Source organism: Ictidomys tridecemlineatus, chromosome 9 (genome assembly GCF_052094955.1).
Source record: "Ictidomys tridecemlineatus isolate mIctTri1 chromosome 9, mIctTri1.hap1, whole genome shotgun sequence".
NCBI classification, from domain to species: domain Eukaryota; kingdom Metazoa; phylum Chordata; class Mammalia; order Rodentia; family Sciuridae; genus Ictidomys; species Ictidomys tridecemlineatus.
In genome coordinates, this window is record NC_135485.1 from 30,618,725 (window position 1) to 30,639,625 (window position 20,901).

General features: G+C 43.0%; 1 protein-coding gene across 6 annotated transcripts in view; it reads right to left on the reverse strand.

Moving 5' to 3' along the window:
* The window catches only part of Rbm47 (RNA binding motif protein 47), a 161,806-nt gene that overhangs the window by 91,608 nt on the left and 49,297 nt on the right, over window positions 1-20,901 (reverse strand). For all 6 annotated transcript variants that reach the window (XM_040292522.2, XM_078021219.1, XM_021722745.3 and 3 more), the window contains one exon: window positions 193-278. The gene's annotated coding sequence lies outside the window, so the exon portion shown is untranslated. The remainder of the gene's footprint in view (window positions 1-192; window positions 279-20,901) is intronic.

Sequence of the window (20,901 nt, forward strand, 5' to 3'; positions counted from 1 at the left end):
GTACATTAGTGCCTACACACAGGGCACTCTGGCCTCGTAAATTAAGGAAACACAAAAATGCTATGAGGTTGTAAAAGGTGGGAGGGGTTTAGGATTTGATGTTACTATGTGATTTCCAGTGTCCGCCTAGTGTTCTCCAACCCTGGGTTATGGTTATGTGAGCCAAGGTGAAGATGAAACCACGTGACTTACCAAACGTCCTCAGAAAGCCAAGGGATTGCTGAGCTCTGCTGGGTGACCTGGTGCCAGGTGTCCTTCTGATTCCGCTGTTACCTGGCCTGTGAAATGGAAAAGATAACACCACTGAGCCAAAGATGGGAATGAGGGGTCTGAATGGAGGAGGGTGACGGGGTAGTAAGAAGAAGAAATCCAGTGTTTTGCCAGCATTACCCAGCCGTGTGTGTGTGTGTGTGTGTGTGTGTGTGTGTGTGTGTGTGTGTGTGTGTGGAATTACGAGGAAAGCTAGATATAACTGGACACTACTGAAAATTCCACTGGCCCAAATACACGTGGACAGAAGATGGCACAGCCTTTTACCAGTTTTGCAGATACTCAGATTCATATTAACTAAAAGACATTCAAGGGGAGGGGACAGGGAGGAGAGTAGGGAGAAAGGGAAGGGGGGAAGGAAGGGCGGGAGGAATCTTACTGGGACAAGAGAATAAGAAAGGGAGGGAAGCTCACAGTTTTGACCAGTTACCAAAAGTCAGCCCCGCTGCTTGCCATCTGACTGGGCCTCCCTGAGCCTTGTTTTTCTCACCTAACTTGGGCCTAATATTCCCCACCTATTGAGGCACTGTGACAATCAATACCAAGGCCTTGAGCTGGCTCGGTGAAGGCCAGCTGTGACTATTATACTCTTTTAAAACATTTTCTGCAGAAGCCTATGAAATTGTGATCTTTTAGGGGTGAATTGCCAAACACACAAAATTATGTTAAGCATTGTTCATGGGGTTTTGTTTTTTGGTTTCTGATTTTTGTTTTGTTTTGTACCTGGGATTGAACCCAAGGACATGTAATCACTGAACCACATCCCCGGCCCTTTTTATTTTGAGACAGGGCCTCAAAATAAGTCGCTTAGGGCCTTGCAAAATTGCTGAGGCTGACTTGTGATCCCCTGCCTCAGCCTCCCGAGTCGCTAGGATTTCAGGTGTACTCCACCACGCCAGGTGAGTTGTTAGTATTTTAATTTTTCCTTCACCGCTGGGAGCACTTTAGAGCTGGCCTTTCTTCCCATACACAAATAATATTCCCTTAAGTGAACAAGTCTGACTAACTAGGTTCTGAACAGCAGATTTATTGGACCACGACTCAACCAAGAATAAAAGTGACGAATCTCAATCCCGCCTCCACCAAGAAAGACGGCAACCCACCTCCTGGGTAAGAAAATACTCAGTGAGGCTAACCCCTGCAATACCACTCGGTAATCATTTGTTCCAAAGTTCTCCTGAAAGCAATGGCCAAATTAACTAAGGCTGAGCTTTTGATTAACATAAGTGCTTGAAGGAACTTTGACCCACAGAAACTTGGCATCTGACTCGCTTCTCTGAGCCCAGCCTGGGTCACGGGTGCCCATTTCAAGGGTAATAAAGGACCTGACTGTTTGCTTGCAGCAAATGGAGGCGGTGCCATGTCATTACATGGTTTTTACCTCTCCTGTCCACTGAACTCCTGGCAGAGAAAGTTTGCAGCCCACATGTCAATTTTTTGACTGAAAGGCACCGAAGGTCTACCTGGCGTGCTGACTGAATGTTAGTTTCTTAAGAACCATGAATATGGTCCCAAGATCAAAGTGACCAGAGGTTTGAGCAGGTGCATAGTATAGCCATCCAGATTTGGCCTCAGAGAGCAAACTGCTCTCTCAGATGGGCTCCCCTTTATTGACATGTGATAAAAACAGGAATCGGACCCAAAGGAGAAAACCATGGAACTTGAGAGTCATGACCCGACCTGTATGGAATGATTAGTGCCCCTGCCCCAAATTCATAGGCTAGTCCTAAACCTCAGTATCTCACAATGTGACTGTAATTGGAGACAGGGTTTTGTTTTGGTTTTGATACTGGAAACTGAACCCAAGGGTGCTCTATCACTGAGTTACATGTATTCCCAGCACTCTATTTTTTTATTTTGATGCAGGGTCTAAGTTGCTGAGGCTGGCCTTAACTTGCAATACCTATTGCCTCAGCCTCCTGAGTCACTGGAATTACAGGAGTATGCTGCACTAAGGAAACAGAGTCTTTAATGAGGTGATTACATTTAAGTGAGATTACTGGGTAGACCCTATTGTAATATGCTGGTGTGCTTATTAGAAAAGAAGTTGAGGTTGCCAGGCATGGTGGTGCACGCCTGTAATACTAGTGGATCAGGAGGCTGTGGCAGGAGGATTGCAAGTTCAAAGCCAGCCTTGGCAATTTAGCAAGGCCCTAAGCAAGTTAGCAAGACTCTGTCTCTAAATAAAATATAAAAAAGAGCTAGGTATGTGGCTCAGTGGTAAAGAGCCTCCGGGTTTCATCCCTGGTGCCAAAAAAACAAAAAAGGAGAGACAGCCATCTGACGGACAAGGAGAGAGGCCTCCAGAGAAACCAAACCTGCTGACACCTTGATCTTGGACTGTGGGAAAATAAACTTCTGTTGCTAAAGCCACCCAATCTGTGGTAGTTTGTTATGGCAGCTCCAGAAAACCAGGATGATGCCTCACCCTGCACAGCCCACAACCTTAGTCCCAGGAACAGGCTGGCAGTCACAGATGAGTGAAGTAGAAGCTGGCACAGCGGTACCCACCTGTAATCCCAGAGAGACTGGGAAGCTGAAGCAGAAGGATGGCAAGTTTGAGGACAGCCTCAGCAACTTAGCAAGGCCTTGTCTCAAAATTTAAAAAAAAATTTTTTTTGAAAGACGGAGGGTTGCTGGGTTTGATGTAGCTAAATGGCAGAGAGCCCCGGGATTCAATCCCCAATACTTCAAAAAAAGGAGGGGATGAACAGTGGTAAATGTAAAGGCATAATATCTGTCTACAAGTATCAAATTCAGAAACCTTATAATATTGTAAGGTTGTACAAAACATGGCCATGTCTTGATTATGCTGGTGGCCCTTCAGTTTGCAATCCCTGGGCAAAACCATCACAGTTGGACATTTAGAAATAGCCACTATTCGTGTTTTCAACAAATATGAATTGAATACCTACTATAGGGCAGGCCCTAAGCCAGGCTGGGAATAACCATGATGAAGATAATGGGTGAGTTTTTTGCTTTTATAATATAGTTTTTTAAATATTTATTTTTTAGTTTTAGTTGGACCCCATATCTTTATTTTACAGTTTATGTGGTGCTAAGGATAGAACCCAGTACCTCAAGCATGGTAGGCGAGCACTCTACCACTGAGCCACAATCCCAGCCCTGCTTTTATGATATTTAAGGTCTGGAGAGTGAGTCCAGGTACTGAGTTGGGCTAGAAATACACAGTTGAAAAGACCAAGTCTCTGCCCTCCAGGAGGGTGCACAGCTGGACCGAGATCCTTATAGAACATTGTGGCACCGGCTATAATTTGCAAGAAACAATGGAAACTGGGAAGATGATCCCTGCTGTTTGGGCTACTCAAGGAAGATGTGAGCCAAGTCCTGAAGGATGAGTAAGTCTGCCCAGCAGACAGGAATGAAGGATGAGGACATTTTCCAGAGAGAAGGAACAGTCAGTTCCTGGGTGCAGGGACTCAGCATAGCACCTTGAAAAGATGACAACTGGTTGGGCACAGCTAAGACTGAGGGTGGGCAGTGGGGAGCAGCAGGGCCTGCAGCTGACCAAGGCCAGGAACCAGGAGCTCACATTTTATCACACAGGAAACCAGTGGAGAATTTTAATTAGGAAGGCGACATGACCAGAAGTACACACTGGAAAGAGCACTGTGACCACAATGCGGAGGAGGGCCAGAGGCAGGGCGACCTGTCAGGGGAAGACGAAGGTGGGAACCAGGGTAACAGACACAGGGATGCTTGGTGGTCAAGGTCAGGGACGCAGACTGGAATGGTCGTGGCATTCGGCCATGGCCGTGGGTGGCACTGCCCCTGGATATTGTGTACAGAAAGAGAACTACTTTGATCAATGAAAAGATGGAATTTCTTACGAAATTTAATTCCATGTTTCACATCAGGAAATGAACCTCACTCCTTTTGTTCGCCTACCAAAGCCACAGGTGACTGTCCCTCAGTGTCTTCAGACTGTAAATATAGGTAATAAGAGCACTTCCCTCCTAGTGAATTCGTCTGAGTACTTAAATGCAATAAATGTTCATTAAAGCCAAGGTGAATTAAAGAACAAGTGAGAAATTAATGACGGGGCAATTAATGATCGTCTTCCTCTCAGTGAATAAGAGCCAGATTACCACAAGCAACACAGCCACAGAGGATAAAATCCTACACAGTTCCCTGGGGATGGAGCTGGGTTTTAGTTTCCTTGGATCTCTCGAGAGCTCTCACACAGCCTCCTAGAGAGTGCCACAATATTTGTGTATGAACACTTCATGAGAGATTCACGGGGATCTGAGGGGACACTGACAGCAGAGAAACGTGACAGGAGTTTCTAGAGAGAAGGAAATTTCTGTATCTTCACTGGGGGGTGGGGTGGTTCCAAACAGTATAGAGTTATTAAAGTCATCCCTTAAAAACATGTGAAATTTATTATATGTAGATCATACCTCAATAAGGAGAGGAGGGAGGGAAAGAGAAAGGAAAAGGGAACCCACAGGGAAATGGATATTTATATTCCATAGAGGAAAGGAGGATATTTGCATGAAAGAACTTGCCTTAAAACTCCCAACCTCCAAAGGCATCCTCTCTTTGGATGAAACAGGCAGGGGACGACGCAAACAGAGCTTCCTTATGCAAGAAATATTTTGGAATTTCCAAAGTCTTCGTCTGTGGGATCCTGTGTCCACAGAGCAGCATTTTTCTATGCCTGGTTTCACCAGACAAGCTGCCCTCTTGTGGTTTTGACATATATTTCCTGAGCACAGAAGTGGGCAGTTTTTAAGCTTTGTAGATAGCAAGCCCAGCCTGCTCACAAATATTCACCAACGGAACTGATGGTGCGGACCCGCTTCGATTCAAGAGGCATGGGTCTGGGTCACAGTTTTGAGTCACTAAGAAAATAGGGTCACCACCAGATAATATGGTTTGAGGCTGACAAATTCAAAATCCGATTTAATCTCCACGTAAATTGCTGCTTCATTTGAATGTGCTTTAGTAGTACTTTCACTTTTGCAATGTGGAATCAGCCTATCAGGAGCCAGCATAGATCTAACCCAAGGTCAAGGCCAAGAAAGCGGAACTGCAAGTTCCAATTCTACCATCTGCGAGTATTGCTCAATATTCCCAAGGTGCTGTTGTCCAAAGGAAGAAAACAACAGAAACCAATGAACAGTGCCCACCACTGTTGTTTATTGACGTTGGAATCCAAGAGTTGGATAAAAATATTTAGAATTTGTTTAAAATTTAAAAAAAAGGATGGGTGGAGGGATGATGGAAGTCAGTAAGACAAAGGAAGCGGGCAGTGAAATAGCATATCTTAAAAAAAAAGATACAGATGCAGGAGCCAGGTGCAGTGGTGCACACCAGTAATCCCAACTACTCGGGAGGCTGAGGCAGGAGGGTCACAAGTTCAATACCACTTATCTCCAAGTTAAAAATAAAAGGGGCTCAGTAGTAGAGCACCCCTGGGTTCAAACCTAGTGGGGAAGGGGGACATAAGCAACATTTTCTCTTGAGAAAATAATCCAATTACTTGAAAGATCTTTTATTGGGGGGAAGCAGGGTACCAGGGATTGAACTCAGGAGTACTCGGCTACTGAGCCACATCCCCAGCCCATCTTTGTATTTTGTTTAGAGACAGGGTCTCAGTGAGTTGCATAGGGCCTTGCCATTGCTGAGGCTGGCTTTGAACTCTGTGAACCTCCTGTCTCAGCCTCCCGAGCCACTGGGATAACAGGCGTGCACCACGGCACCAGGCCTTGAAAGATCTTTTTTAAAAGGAAAACATAAGTCCCTAAGACTTTTCAAAAGATAAAGATACACCACAGGATATTGAGATGTCCAAGTCACGCAGCATTGGGCTAGAGGTGAGACTCACTCTTGATAAGCAGCTGCTGGACCCAAAGTCTAGTGTGGACTTGGAATAAAATCCCAAGTCCTTCTCCAGGCTTCCCTCACTGGGCCTTCCTTTTAGCTCCATTCCCTGCTTCTCTCCAAAAGCCCCCTGTTCTGACCAACCGCTGGCCTCTGGCACTTCCTTCAACATGTCAGGTCATTCCCACTCCCCTGTCTGTCACCTCTACTGCCCCCCAGTCCTCTCCCAAGTGGATTCAGACCTCTGCTGAAATGCCACCACCTCCAGTAAGTCTTCCCTGAATGCTCTTGTTAAACACCCACCAGTCATGAACCCTGTATTATCATCATTCTTTCTTCTCTTCCCTAAGTTTCTTTCTTATTCTTCTTCCTTTTTTTTGAGGGGGGAGGTTTACTAGAATTGAACCCAGGGCACTCCACCACTGAGCCACATCCCCACCTCTTTTTATCTTTAGACAAGGTCTTACTAAGTTGCTCAGGCTGGCCTGAACTTGTGCTCTTCCTGCCTCGGCTTCCTGAGTACCTGGGATTAAAGGCGTGCACCACCGCGCCTGGCTGTGCGTTCATTTTTATCCCTTTTTAGTACCTATCTGCCCCACTGAAATGTGAGCTCCAAGAAGGCCTTGTCTCTTCTCTAAGGTGCTCACCGCTCCTAAAGCAGGTCTGTCACTCATCAATATTCAACGTTTGGGAATGAAATCATCCTGCTTGAGGAGATAATGAGCCCTTCACCATTCCAGTTCCAACAGCTATCAACATTGACAAGTCCTTCCTGAGGTCTACCTCAAGGCCTTACTGCAATAAAAGCACACTTCCTTACTTGAATCCCAGACCTGCGGAGAGCAGTTGGCCAACAACCTCTGTAAGTAATGCTTCAAGACCACAGACTGGGAGGCTGGTGAAATGGGCCTTCCTTAGACACCTACTCTGGCCCATCTGTTGTGAAGCTGCGGACACAGGTACAGAGAGGGTACTGCTGTATCCAGGCTCACTCAGCAACCAGGAACAGCGTCACTTAAAGTGCACGGTACCTCATTCATTTCTGTAACCCCGGGACCCAGCCTGGTGCCTGGCACAATGAGCTCAGCAGAAATGCGCCCATGGAATCAATGTCCTCGATGGAGCTCAGAGTCCTCCTGCAACTGAACGCACTTCCTCTTGTTACTGTCCCCACACTCACTTCCTATCTGAGAACCATTTCCAGTCATTTGAGTCATGTGTCCTTACTTCCTGTCCTCTTTCTTTACAGTATATTTTAACAACATACCAGCCACATGGGGAGGTGCTTTTGATTTTAACAAATAGCCCAGCCTAGAAAATACCTAGGAAAAATGGGCTATGCAAAGCATACTTAAGGGGAAAAAAAAAAAAAGACAGAACACTGGCAGACTGGACGTGAGTGCCCTGGGTGTAATGCCACACAGGAGGCCCATCTGGTCCCTGTCTGTATTCTTGCTGCACCTAGCAGGGTGCCTGGCACACAGCCAAGGCCTATCTGTCAGGAGAGAAGAGTAGAAAATGACACTACAGATTCATTATAAAGCCTGCAGAAGCTTTATAACAAAGAAGTTTACTTTATAAAGCTTATACCTGCATGATGGCTTCTGTTATCAGCCCTATAAATACATTAGCTTGCTTTAGGTCACAAGATGTACCATAAACCAACCAACCAACCAACCTTCCTTCCTTCCTTCCGGATTGAACCCAGGGGCATTTTTACCATTGAATTACCTCCTCAACCCCTGTTATTTTTTTATTTTGAGGCAAGGGGGTCTTGCTAAGTTGTTGAAGCTGGCCTTGAACTTGCGATCCTCCTGCTTCAGCCTGCTGGAATTATCAGCATGTGCCACCATGCACATCTCTGGCTTTTTTCCAGTAAGACTCCCCAACTTCATTTCTTTTACAAGGTCTGAGAATCCAAAGAATGAATGACATGCCCGACCATGGGGTGTTGCCCCAGAATAGTGGTTGAGACAGAGCTTCCCTAATCCAAAAATCTGAAGTCCTAAATCTCCAAAATCTGAAAGTGACAGCCATGGTGATGCCATAAGTAGAAAATTCCATATCTGTCCTCAGAGGACAGGTCAAAATCAAAACACAGGAGGACTAAAAATGTGCCTCAGGCTATGTGCACAAGGTGCACGTAGCTAAGCCGTGAATGAGTTTCAGGTTTAGAACTGGGTCCCATCCACAAGATCTAACAGTTTGCACATACAAATATTACAAAATCTGAAACTTTTCTAGTCCCAAGCATTTCAGATAAGAAATACTCAGCTGGTATGAAGCAATCTAGGGTCTGTGCAACATATTATTATTATTTTTTTTAATCTAAAATACTCCAGATTCCAGAATACATCTGGCTCAGCAGGTTTCAGAGAAGGATGTCTCTGGATTACACTAATGGAGAAGTAATCTCTCCAGTCACACCACATCTTAGGTAGCACAGTCAGGACTGCAGTCCAGTCTAATTCTGCAGGCCATGCTTGTGGCCACCACATGCTATCTTTCCAGTCAATGATGGGCATGCGAGCTGAAAAACAATGATTACCTCAACTGTTTTTCTGATGCTGCTCTAAGAAATAGGATGAGGTTCAATTCCCCAATATGAAAAGAAAGAAAGGCAGGGAGAGAGGGCAAGAGAGAGAATGAGGAAGGATGCAGCAGTGACGGTCAGGGCAGCCTGTGTTACTGCTGTGAAGACCGATCTAGACTAGTGACCGCCCTGCCTGACAGCACTGAGGGACAGTAGCTGCAGCACAGTGGATTTCTTAGAAGCCATGGCCTACATCAGGGAAGATGGCACACAAAGTTTTGGTGATCAAACTTTCAGCCCCTTCCTTAAACATTCCTCAGGATCCAGACAGACCTGCTAGTGATCTGGAATGATCCTCCCACATTATTTTTCTCCTCTGTGTGTCTCTGTGTGTGTGTGTGTGTGTGTGCATGTGTGCACACATGTGTGAGATTGGACTCGGGGCTTCACACACACTAAGCACAAGCTCTACCAGTGAGCCATATCCCCTGGCCCCTCCACTTTATTTTCTACTTCTTTTTAATTTTTTTTAACTTTCATTTTTCTTTTTACTTCCACATTCTTTTTTAAATTATAGAGTGAAGTGAGAGGGGAATGCTGTGGGTGGGGTGTGAGCATGAGATGGGGGAGTTGAGCAAGTGTGGAAATATAGGTTATTTAAAAGAGGCTTTTGTCACTAATATCTAGAATGCACAACAACGATAAGATGGGTTTTAGCTTTTGTTTCTCTCCCCTAAACTACTCATTTGCAGAAACAAAAGATGTTGCTTCATTGGGGCCAGCAGAATTCTTACTTTACCAAGTGCTCGGAGGTAACTCCATTCTTCAGATCTCAGTGACAAGCCCACTCCCCAAACAAGAGAGTTGCCACCCCCCTTTTCTGTTCCTGTTCACATATTGGTATAAGCTTTCTCTTATAGCACTTGTTAGGGATTGTCATTAAATATTTGTCAGTTTGTTAACTGTCTGGTTGTCCCCATCAGACAGCAACTCCGTGAAGACAGGTTTCTTGTTTCTTTTCTACCTCTATAATCCCAGCTGCATCAAGCACCTGACACGTTCTAATAGTTCACTAAACATTTATTGAATGAATCAATGAAGAAAGAAAACGAAAGAAGGAAGGAAGGAGGCTTGAATTTCACTACAGAAAGCTGGGGGAGGGATGGCACATCCCCAGGGGACATCCACAGGCCTTCTCCCACCTCTGAATTGAGCAAGCGTTCTTGCCTGGGCAATTCAATTTGGCAATTCACCATAGGCTGCCCAGTGACCCGTTATCTCTATAGATTTAAAGTCTTGCTTAACTTCATTGTGCCTATTTAACTTTCACCCTGTTCAGATCTTGTCTTTCCAACAAGATTTATAAGCATGCTGAGGGTAGATTAGACCCATGTTGAATTCCTCAACGCTCCCACAGTGGTGTGTTACATCTACCCTTTTTATAGTGTTGCTTCATTTACTACCCCAAACCAAGTATTATCATTCTCTCCCTGCCCTCACCCCCTTTTTTCGGCAAATGAGGAAACTAAGGCTCAGAGAAATTCAGTTCAGTCTGTCAGAGATGGATTGTGAATAGAGATGTTCATGATCTTCTCTTATAGTGAACATGTCAGAAATCAGTCTTCCTCTTGTGCACTTTTGGTCTTTAGTTTTACTTTACACTCTATTAAAGTTTATGGATTTTAACATCTACTGAGCCGCTATATGTGCCAAGTACTGGGCTGGTCCTTATAGTTCACAGGGAACATGCAGCCTTTATTTTATCCATACTATTTTAACATATTACTATTACATAGATCCCATCTTTCTCTCAGGACTGATTGTTTCTTTAGAGGCTGCTTAACCACGCTGTTCTAACAGCAGCTGAGAGAAGACAGGGTCTTTGCCTGCTTTGTTCACGCATCTGGCACGTGGAAACAGGGGACTTAGTAAATATTTTTCAAGTGCATCTAACATGAAATCAGGCTGTGTCTTCTAAAACAATCACAGGCAGCAAAGTAGAGAATATAAGACATGTAGCCCATAATATGGGTGTTAATTTTATAATAAGGAGTCCAGTTACGTGGGCATAATGTGTGGCTTCACAAACTATGCACGTGAGCTAGCTCTATTTTCTCCCCCAAGCCCCAAAGTACAAGAGTGTCGAGTGAGAAAACCTGAAGCGTTGGAGATCTTATGTCAATTTTCTAAAAAATGAGAGTGGCCGAGGAAGAAAAAACTGGGTAGTTGTTTAAATGTAAAATAGAGATTCTATCTTTGCTGCTATGGGTGACTAGCACCAGGACAGGCAAAAGCTTGACTCAGCAAAGTTCTCCAGAGTTTTGTGAACTATCTCCCCCACCATCTTCCAAGGCCCCACCCAAATCGGAAGACTTGGTGGCACAAAAATAGGATTTTTTCTTGTTTTTGCTTAGTCAGGCCCTTTATGACAGAGAAAGGGCTTGTTTCTGATTTCTCAATTCCTGATTCTCCTGGCAGCACAATCTGATTCTTATGCACAACAAATTACAAATTAAGAAGATCAGTCAATGTTACTTTAAATCTATATGTTTTGAGCAATTTTTAGTATTTACTGGGGGGCAGGGCACGGGATGCACCTCACTAACAATACCCAGTGACAGTTGGACACGTTAGCAAACAGGCCTGTGAATCTTTCACTCATAATCATGCACTCACCTTCTGGAACATTATCCTCTTTCTCATTTTTCTATCCAGATTCTTTATAGATGCACAAACCAGACCAGTCAGCCAAAACACTGCTGTCAAAACACCGGAAACCACTCATAGGAGTGTCAGGAATTTCCTACCCAGCCAGGGCCACTGAGAGTTTAGAGGTTTCAGCAGCATCACAGGCAGAATCTGAATCCACCCCACGAAAACCCGTTGAAGTGCTTTTAGCACTTACTAAAGTCAGACTTTGAAATACAGGGGCCTGGAGTTAAGGTAATCTTCAATGTCCCAGGCACAGATGTCTCAGAGGATAGTGCACAGACCAGCCCCTTCATCCCACTCAGATGACTAACAGAGCTCAAAGTACCCTCGCCAAGTTCCATGCAAAATCTAATCCAGTTGGAGCTCATAATAGAACCAATTCCCTGGATGCTGGGTGACTGGTCTCCTGGCTCTCCCTGCTCCTGTCCCTGCCAGCCTTTGGTCACTTGCAAGCCAGAGCAGCCAAGAGGCGATGCCACCTGCCCTTCCCCTGTCCGGTCTCCATCTGAAGTTTTCATATATTCTGTTTGTCAGTTCTACCAACCTCGTCGTTGACTTCTGGCTACCACACCAAATCAAAATTGCTGCCAGTCCCTTTTTTTTTTTTTTTTTTTTTCATTATTTCATATTTTGGACACTGGCTACATGCCAAGAACTATGTTCCTGGTTTTAATCCTCCAAGCCACCAAGCAATGTAGGCACTGTTGAATTTATTTTCAGTAAAGGAAATGGAGGCCCAGAGAGACTATCTTGTTAAAAGGAATCTACAAGGCAGGCCAGGACTTAACTGCGGTCTTTCTGCCACTACTGTTGTCTTAAAATAAAAGATGCTTAGCTGGGCTTGGCGGCGCACACCTGTAATCCAAGCTGCTAGTGAGGCTGAGGCAGGAGGATCATGAGTTCAAAGGCAGCCTCAGCAAAAGCAAGGTGCTAAGCAATTCAGTGAGACCCTACTTCTAAATAAATAAAATACAAAATAGGGCTGAGGATGTGGCTCAGTGGTTGAGTGCCCCGAGTTCAATCCCCAGGAAAGAAAGAGAGAAAGAAAGAAAGAAAGAAAGAGAGAGAGAGAGAGAGAGAGAGAGAGAGAGAGAGAGAGAGAGAGAGAAAGAAAGAAAGAAAGAGCACTGAAAGATCTGAAATCTCTTCTTCCTTCATCCCTTTATTCCATCAGACTTTCAGTTGACAGTTTTAGAAGTCCTCAATGTCTGCTCCTCTCAATGACTTAAAGTCTGTTTCTTCTACTCTGTAATACACCAAATATCACATTTTAACAGTTCTCAAGCAGCCCGTGTGCTTATTTACCCATGTAAAGCTAGTCAGTTCAATGTATTACGATCTGTACCATAAGATTACAATTCTGGGAACAAGTCTCTTGAGAGATAATCTGCAAGATCCACAAGATTTAAGATACGCTAAATCAATATAGAAAGAGGCCACCTGGTCTGCCTGGCTCCAAGACCAGCCACAGAGGTGAGCAGTCACACTGTAAGAGAAACAGGAACAAAGAAAACAAAGGGACTACCAGGAGGAGGAGGAAGGGTCCTCCTTTGGAAGCCTTGGAAAGAGCTGACAGAGCCTACTAGAGCACAAACCAGGAGGCAGGCTCCCACTCAAAGACAAGGTCATCCTGCGGGACAGACGGCGCTGCACCAGGCTACAGGGGCAGATGCCATTAAATTGTAGATCCCTCTCCTCCCCAGTTCTGATTCCAGGTTCACCAGCAGAACTCTGAGCATGACCTCCCACCCCCCAAGGCTACGTACAGGGGAAGTATGTGCTGGTTTCCCCAAAAGTCCAGACACACCAATGTTCACTCTGATCTGCTAACACTGGGTTAGACAAAGGGGAATGAAAGGAAGGGAGCGGGGATAGGCATGGGAAAGACTGTAGAATGAACCAGATACAACTTTCCTGTGTTCGTATATGAATACACGACCAGCGTGACTCCACATCACGGACAACCACAAGAATGGGAAGTGACACTCCACGTATGTATAATATGTCAAGATACAGTCCACTGTCATGTATAACCAAAAAGAACAAATAAAATAAATAAAATATAAAAAATCCAGGGATGGGGATTCATGCCTGTAATCACAGCTATTCGGGAGGCTGAGGCAAGATGATCTCAAGTTCAAAGCCAGCCTCAGCAACTTAGCAAGGCCCTAAGCCACTCAGCCAGTCCCTGTCTCTAAATAAGATATTTTTTTAAAAGGGCTAGGGTTGTGGTGCATTGGTTAAGCACCTCTAGTTTCAATCCCCAGTTCCAAAAAAAAAAAAAAAAGACTCCTCAAATATCAGAGAGGACTGCTCCAAGCCATTGCTGTGGTAGAGGTTCACCTAGACCCTCTGCGCCCTGGGCCCTTTGGTGGGGGGCACTTCTCATCCTTACACTGCCCCTCACGGCACCCCTCCCTGAAAGGTTGAGGAACAATGCACTGCTGCAGTGTTTGAAAATCAGGCTCCTGAACCTTAATCCAGCTCTTCTGTGTCAGCACCTCCAAAGGAGAGCTCTAGAAACTCTCAGTTTCAACAATACCTCAGTCATTTGAGTCACCAGGAAGCTTGTCAACCACGTTTCTCTGAGAATTCGCTTAGCTCATTGTGGGTGAAGACCAGGAAGAGGCTATCTATTCAATGCAACGGGATGCATTAGACATTTAGGGTTTTTAAAAGATCCTTTTAAGAAATAATGATACAACAAACAGTTTTTATTATCAAACCAGTGGTCCTTTTTCCTCACTCCTTTGCCCCCAAATCTACCAAATAACGTCACAGAAATTTAAATCCTGCCTTACTGAAATTCCCCTTGACATGACATTGAGAGACCAGTGAATGTCAGGGAGCTCAAGCTCATGTTTATATTTTGAAAGGCTAACACAACCCTTGGCCCAGTGCCTTAGGCAAATGTACGTACACTCAGTACCTTCACCAGCATCCTGGCCTGCTTCTTTCCCAGGAAAAGCCTATAGACATTTTTATGTGCACAATACATTGTCCCTTAGAACAGTTGCTGTACACAGATACACGTAACTCCCCCACAAAATGTTTCCTTTCTATCTGTGACTACTACATTCTAGAATCTACAACTTGTTTCACTGACAATAAAATATACAGGACTGTTCAGAAACATTATTCTTGGGAGAGACAACAGCAGTGAAGAACCCCTCTCTAGGGGTGAAAGTTGGACTTGGTGAGCGTGATGCTCCCAACATCATCTCCCCGGGAGTCAGGAATGACAGTAAGACAAGATGAACGGGCTACTTAAAATTATCCAAAGGGCTGGAAGTGTGGCTCAGGGGCAGGGTCCTTGCCTAAGTATGGTGTGTGGCCCAGGTTCAAATCCCTAGCACTGCAAACATTAATTATTAATTAGATTATTCAAAATGAGTGGATCCATATGTTATGTCAGACTGGCACCTTTTTTAACCCTCACTAAAATCAGAAGTACATAACTGGTGACCTCAGAGCTGCTCACTACTCAACTAAGCCAACTGCACATAAATCCAATCATTTAACTAATAAACTCTTTAATGATCTATGGTGCTTTCTTTTCTTTATCTCCTTTCTTTAAAATATCATGAATGGCCACCAAATCCACAAAAATGCTCTCCAAAAATTATGGATTATGTTGTAATTATACTAGAGGATCACCCGCAGGGCAAATTATTAGAAGAATCATTCCTTCTAAGAAAGTGAAATACCATAGATACCTGCCGGTTGATCTAGATAAGAAACCTGAGAGTCAGAGGAGCCGGTGGCTTGCCCAGGCTTCCAGGGCAGGTCAGCTCTGCTGGGCCCACAGGAGGCCTTTCCCACTGTGCACGGGAACGGTGGTGCTCAGAGTGGGTGGTCTGCTATGACCCAGGTTCACTTCCCTCTTGCCGAGCGCCCACCAGACCCCCACTCTGGACTTGCTTCATCCAGGAAGTTCATGAACACCCTCCCAGTGTGACCACGTTTACCCAGGCCACCCCTTGAAATCAAAACAAAAGAGTGACAGAACCGCAGTGGTCCATCCCCTCAAGTATACCCTTTGGGGGGCACATTTACAAGGGTCACTGCCAAAAGTATATTCGGAAGTTGTGAAAAATACAAGGTAGAGAAAAATACAAGGAATAGAGAGGCCACAGTTCCCACATTTCGGTGAGGTGGGACCATTTGACTTAGCTCTGGCCAGTGTATGGAGACAAAGGAATGTGTGCTGTCATGATGGGGTGGAGGCCTGCCCCTAACAATCTACCTCCATTATCCTCTGGGCTCTTTCCTCCTCTGGCTGACTGGGATGGCAATCCTGGAACCACACATGTTGAAAAAGGTGATCACTGTCAATTTGGGTCTCCAAATGAGTCCATGGAGGCAGCCACCCTGCCAACCTCACACGTACCCAGAATCGAAGGCTGATATTGTTAATGGGTCTATGGTATTCGGGGATCTACATATCCATCACCTAGTCTGTCCAAATGAATATAAAAGGAATCTCTGAAGATTGGGGAAATCATAGCTTTATAGTAGGAGAAATAAATAGCACAAGTACATATTTGTTGTTGTATCAACACAAAGCAACAGAGGGAATCCACAGGATTTGGGGAGGAGGGAAACTAGTACACTAGACTATTGTAGTTTTCTTCTAGAATACAAGAAATCTCTGTCTTGCTTCCAGAAAAATTCATTTCCTCTTTGAAACACAGAATGCCTTTTTGAAAGAATGTTAGAAATAATGTTTAGGACCTCAGGCCCTATCGACCCCTTCCCTATTTTGTTTGTCCAAGTACAATAGAACACCAGTCTTATGGGCCTCTGAGGCCTGAAGATCTACAAGGAGGGCTCTGGCCTAGGTGGCTTGACAAGCTGTGGAATAAGAGCAGGGACTGAACAAAGGTTGAGGAAACCCTGCAGCAACTCTGGTCTTGATGAAGTCACAAAATCTATTTCTCCACAGATGCAAGAGTCTTCTTCGGTACTTTATCAAAGGAAATGCTAGTTTCTTATTGGAAGCCAAATGGCATTTTCATTAATGAACTGTGAAGTTAGTTTCTCATTCATCCTGAACCCCCTAAGTGATGTTAAGCAGTGCTGATTGTGATTTTTGATACAAGGCCGTAGTTACAGGACTCCTCAAGGGCACCAACATACATCTGCCCACCCTCCTGGGTCCTGGAGCAGGGTTCCTGATCGATGCCCCATTGGGCTACACACTAATGTTTCAGTTACTGGTTTATGGTAGGTTCAGGGGTACTAGGGAAGGTGCTAGAAGGCCAGGCCACTTGTGGTGGGACATGCAGGCATTGCAGCAAACAAAACTATGCTCTCAGGCTGGGGTTGTGGCTCAGCAGTAGAGCGCTCGCCAAGATGTGTGAGGTCCTGGGTTCCATCCTCAGTACCACATATTAATTAATTAATTAATTAATTAATTGAGGGTATTGTGTCCAACTACAACCAAAAAATAGATATTTAAAAAAAAAACAACTATGCTCTCAGGGACGCCAGATGTCGAAATTCCTACATAAACAACAATGCTTATTTTGCACAACGGAGCTATCTTCAAAGAACTAATAACCTGAGACCTGCCTTCTTATGCCAATAATAGAGACAGAAAACAGTAGGATAACTATTGACAATATGCTGGGAAACAAGCCAAAACTATGAACATAGAATTCTATTCTCACTAAAAATATATATTTTTAAATGAAGGTCTTCCATCAAATAAAAAGTGAAAGGGTTTGTCAAGTTTGTAAAGGATGCTCTGTAAGCAGAGGGAAAATGATCCAAAATAAAAAGTCAAAAATATAGGATAGGATGAGAGCAATAAAAATATTAAATTTAAACACTGACTATATAAAACAGTCATAAAAATGTATTATGGGGTTTTAATATAAATGGATATGTAATAAATATATATAAAGGGAATTAAAACATTTAACAAGACTGACACGTAAGTCAGAAAATAGGTAAATGGACTTAAAGTAGTCTCAGGTTCTTGAATTGTCCAACTGGAGGGTAAAAGTAATGATACTGGACTTTAGTAAGTAAAGAATGCAACTTCTAAGGCAAATGCTAATAAGATTTTTTAAAAGATTTTCAAAAACTAATAGAAGAAAAAGTGGAATCATGAAACACAGATATCCACCCTCACATGAGTGGGACCTGAGCAGTCAGAGCCACAGACTAAGAAAAGTCCAGACACGTAGCCAAGTACATCTGGGAATTCCACAGGGACTGAGGGAGGTGTGTCGTGCTGGCAGAAACAGGAACTACTAGACAAATGGCTTGGGATACCTGGATCTCCATGCTGGAAAAGACGAGTTGGATCTTCACCCCACATGTCATACTAGGGTGAGTCCTGAAGAGATCAAATATTTAAATATATAAAATTAAACCACAAAAGTACTACAAGAAAACATGGGAGAATTCTGTTACAATCTTGAAACGAGACCTTTCTACTATGGTTGAAATCCAAAAGCCATAATGAAAGACGGATAAATTGAATTCATACAAAAATAATTTTAAGCCACCTTCAAAATCAAAAGACAAATGATTAATAGAGGGAAATATCCACAATTCACATGACAGAATCGATTTCTGTAATATATAAAAAGTTTATAAAATCAATGATAAAATAATGAATAAATCAACAGAAAAAACAGGAATAAATATGGACAGTTGACTAAAAACAGTATAGCTGATCCTTAATTTTATAGAAATATGCAAATTGAAACTATAATGATATATAATTTTTCAAATTGGCAAATATCTAAAATTTGATAACAGATTGTGTTGGCAAGGCTATAGGGAAAATGATACTCTCAGACATTTTTAGCTAAAGTATATAATGGTACAACCTTTATGGAGGACACTCCAGCATATCTATTACAAACTGCTGACAAGTATACCTTTTTTTTTTTTTTAAGGTACTGAAGATTGAACCCAGGGGAGCTCTACCACTGAGCTACATCCCCAGTCCTTTGTATTTTTTATTTTGAGATAGGGTCTCACTAAGTTGCCAAGGCTTTCCTTGAACTTGTGATCCTACTGCCTCAGCCTCCTGAGTTGCTGGAATTACAGGCATGTAGTATCACACCTGGCTAACATGTATACCCTAATCTAGCAATTCTAATTTGGGGAATTCATCCTGCAAACACATTTATGCTTATGAAATGATGTATACAAGAATTTATTATGATATCGCTTGTAACAGCAAAAACTTGGAAGCAACCCAAAAGTCCATCAAGAGTGAACTAGTTAAATAAATGTTAAATAAAACTAGTTTAATATATAGTGAAAACTATGTTGTCACTTAAAACAAACAAACAAACAAGAAAAACCAAAGTGTGAGTTTGGTTTTTGTTCCATCTATTACTATTGAGAACTCTCAAGATCTCTTATTAAGTAAAAAAAAAAAAAAAAAAAAAAAAACAAGTTACAAAGCAATTCAGCTAATATTCTACCTCTGTGGAAAAGAGAATAAAGAACAGAGGCTATAAGCATATTTGCTTACAGAGCATAAAGAAATTCTCAAAGGAGAGATTAGAAACTAAAAGCAGTTGTATCCATACCTAGTTTATTTGAATAAAACAACAACCTCACATTGAGAAAATGTGCTGATCTGTATTATAATGCATTCTTTAATTTTCCAAATAGATTCTTTGTGTATTCATTTAAAAGTACAATACAAGCTTGGTACAGTGGCTCCTTCTCAGCTATTCTGGAGACTGAGTCAGGAGGACTACAAATTTGAGGCTAGCCTGGGCAAGACCCCACCTCAAAAGAAAAAAATACAAAGGGCTAGGGACGTAGTTCCATGGTAAAGCTCCCCTGAGGTCAATCCCCAGTACTGGGGAAAAAAAAAAATTTTAATTTTGGCATATTTAGGATTTAGAGTTTTTGGATTAGGGGTGTTCACTCCATGTGAACTAGCTATGCCCATGGCACAAAATCATGAAAGTGTTTTCTATCCCTAGTAAGAAATGAACAAGATTAAAGTTAATCTAATAAACTTATATTACATACATTTTTAAAAGACAAATAATTTCCAAAGTAGTCATTTCTGGGTAGCATAATTACAGGTGATTTTTATGTTCTCCTTTGTGTCCTTTGTTTCTCTTGCAGCCAAGGGCATTTTTATAATTAAATTTAAAATTTATTTCTAATAAAGTAAATATGATAAAGAGAATTGTCTTCAGTGGTTAAGAAAAGGAAATAAATTTTTACTTTGAGGGTAACTTGAAAGTAAAATTGAAAGTAAACCAAGAAAGATAATTAGACTTTCTGTTTCTGCAAAATTTTATTAAAATAGTATTAGACATCTTGGTTAAATTTTAATTTATTAAAGTCTAAATGGTAGATCAGATGACCTCCTGCCACAGTGCTGTCATAGCAACTGAACAATTTTCATTTAAATAATGGGAAACAATGTGACCCTCAAAGTGAAAGAATCCAGATAGCTCCGCAGCCTCTCTGCAGGTTGTTATGCTTATTAGAAGATCTAAAATATTCTCCAAGAGTGAAGGAGACTCCCTCCAATGTTTTTACATAGAAGCCACATTCATTATTTGAGAAATAGCCTGGGCATAGCTAGTACCTGAGAGGAAATGAACTTCCTAGTAAGATCAAGTTCAATTATGGTTTTTCTAAGAAGTATGGATTTATTAGTTTGACTCTAGTGAATCTCAGGGGACACCTGAATGAGACAAAGTGAGATGCTACAGGAAGAATTTCCAGATTCTTAAAAAAAAAACCTCAATGGAAAGACTTTTCCCAGACTATTAGACAAACTGTGCTTTGTAGGCATGTTTTAGAATTCCATCACTTCATAATCACAAGCTCATAGAAGACCAGAGGGAATAAGGGAAGGCATCTATCAAAATATTAGAAGGGATAAAATTCAAAGGAAAGAACAAAAAGTTAACTCAGGTTACAAAGATCATCAGTTGGTCGTTCTCCTAAAACATGGAGTGCCTATGGACCCCACAGGGATGGATTTCAACAGGGAGCTGCTACTTGGCAATCCTTAAAGACATTCTTGGTGGTAGGTGCCACCAGCATCTGCTGCCAAGCATCCAATGATGCACCACCACCAACGACTGTCCACCACAGCAGTCATACTGAGGTTGAGAAGCCCTGACCTTGAAGGATACCAGCCACAGAAACACTCAACACACGCTGTAATTTGACCACAGCTACTTCTAAGAAAATACCATGAGTAGCCATGCACAAAGAAGTCTCACCAAGTCACCCAGCCTTGGAATTGGAAATCTTTCATGGCTTTGTTCTTAACCCCACTCAGACCACTTTGCTCAGGACCACTGGGCGCCAGGTTGAGTAACCCGTGCCCGTTTGCCTGGGCCTGTCCTGCTTTTAGCACTGAAAGGACAAATGAAGCTGCTGCTCTGTTGGCCTAGAGCACACAGGCATTTGGTCATTGGGAATTTTTTCTTACTTGAAGAGAAACATCTGGTTCCTTCACAGTTTTCTCTAAGCATTCCTCCTAGGCTACCATGCTCCTGAGGTCTGGTCCCAGGGGAGAGAGGAATGCC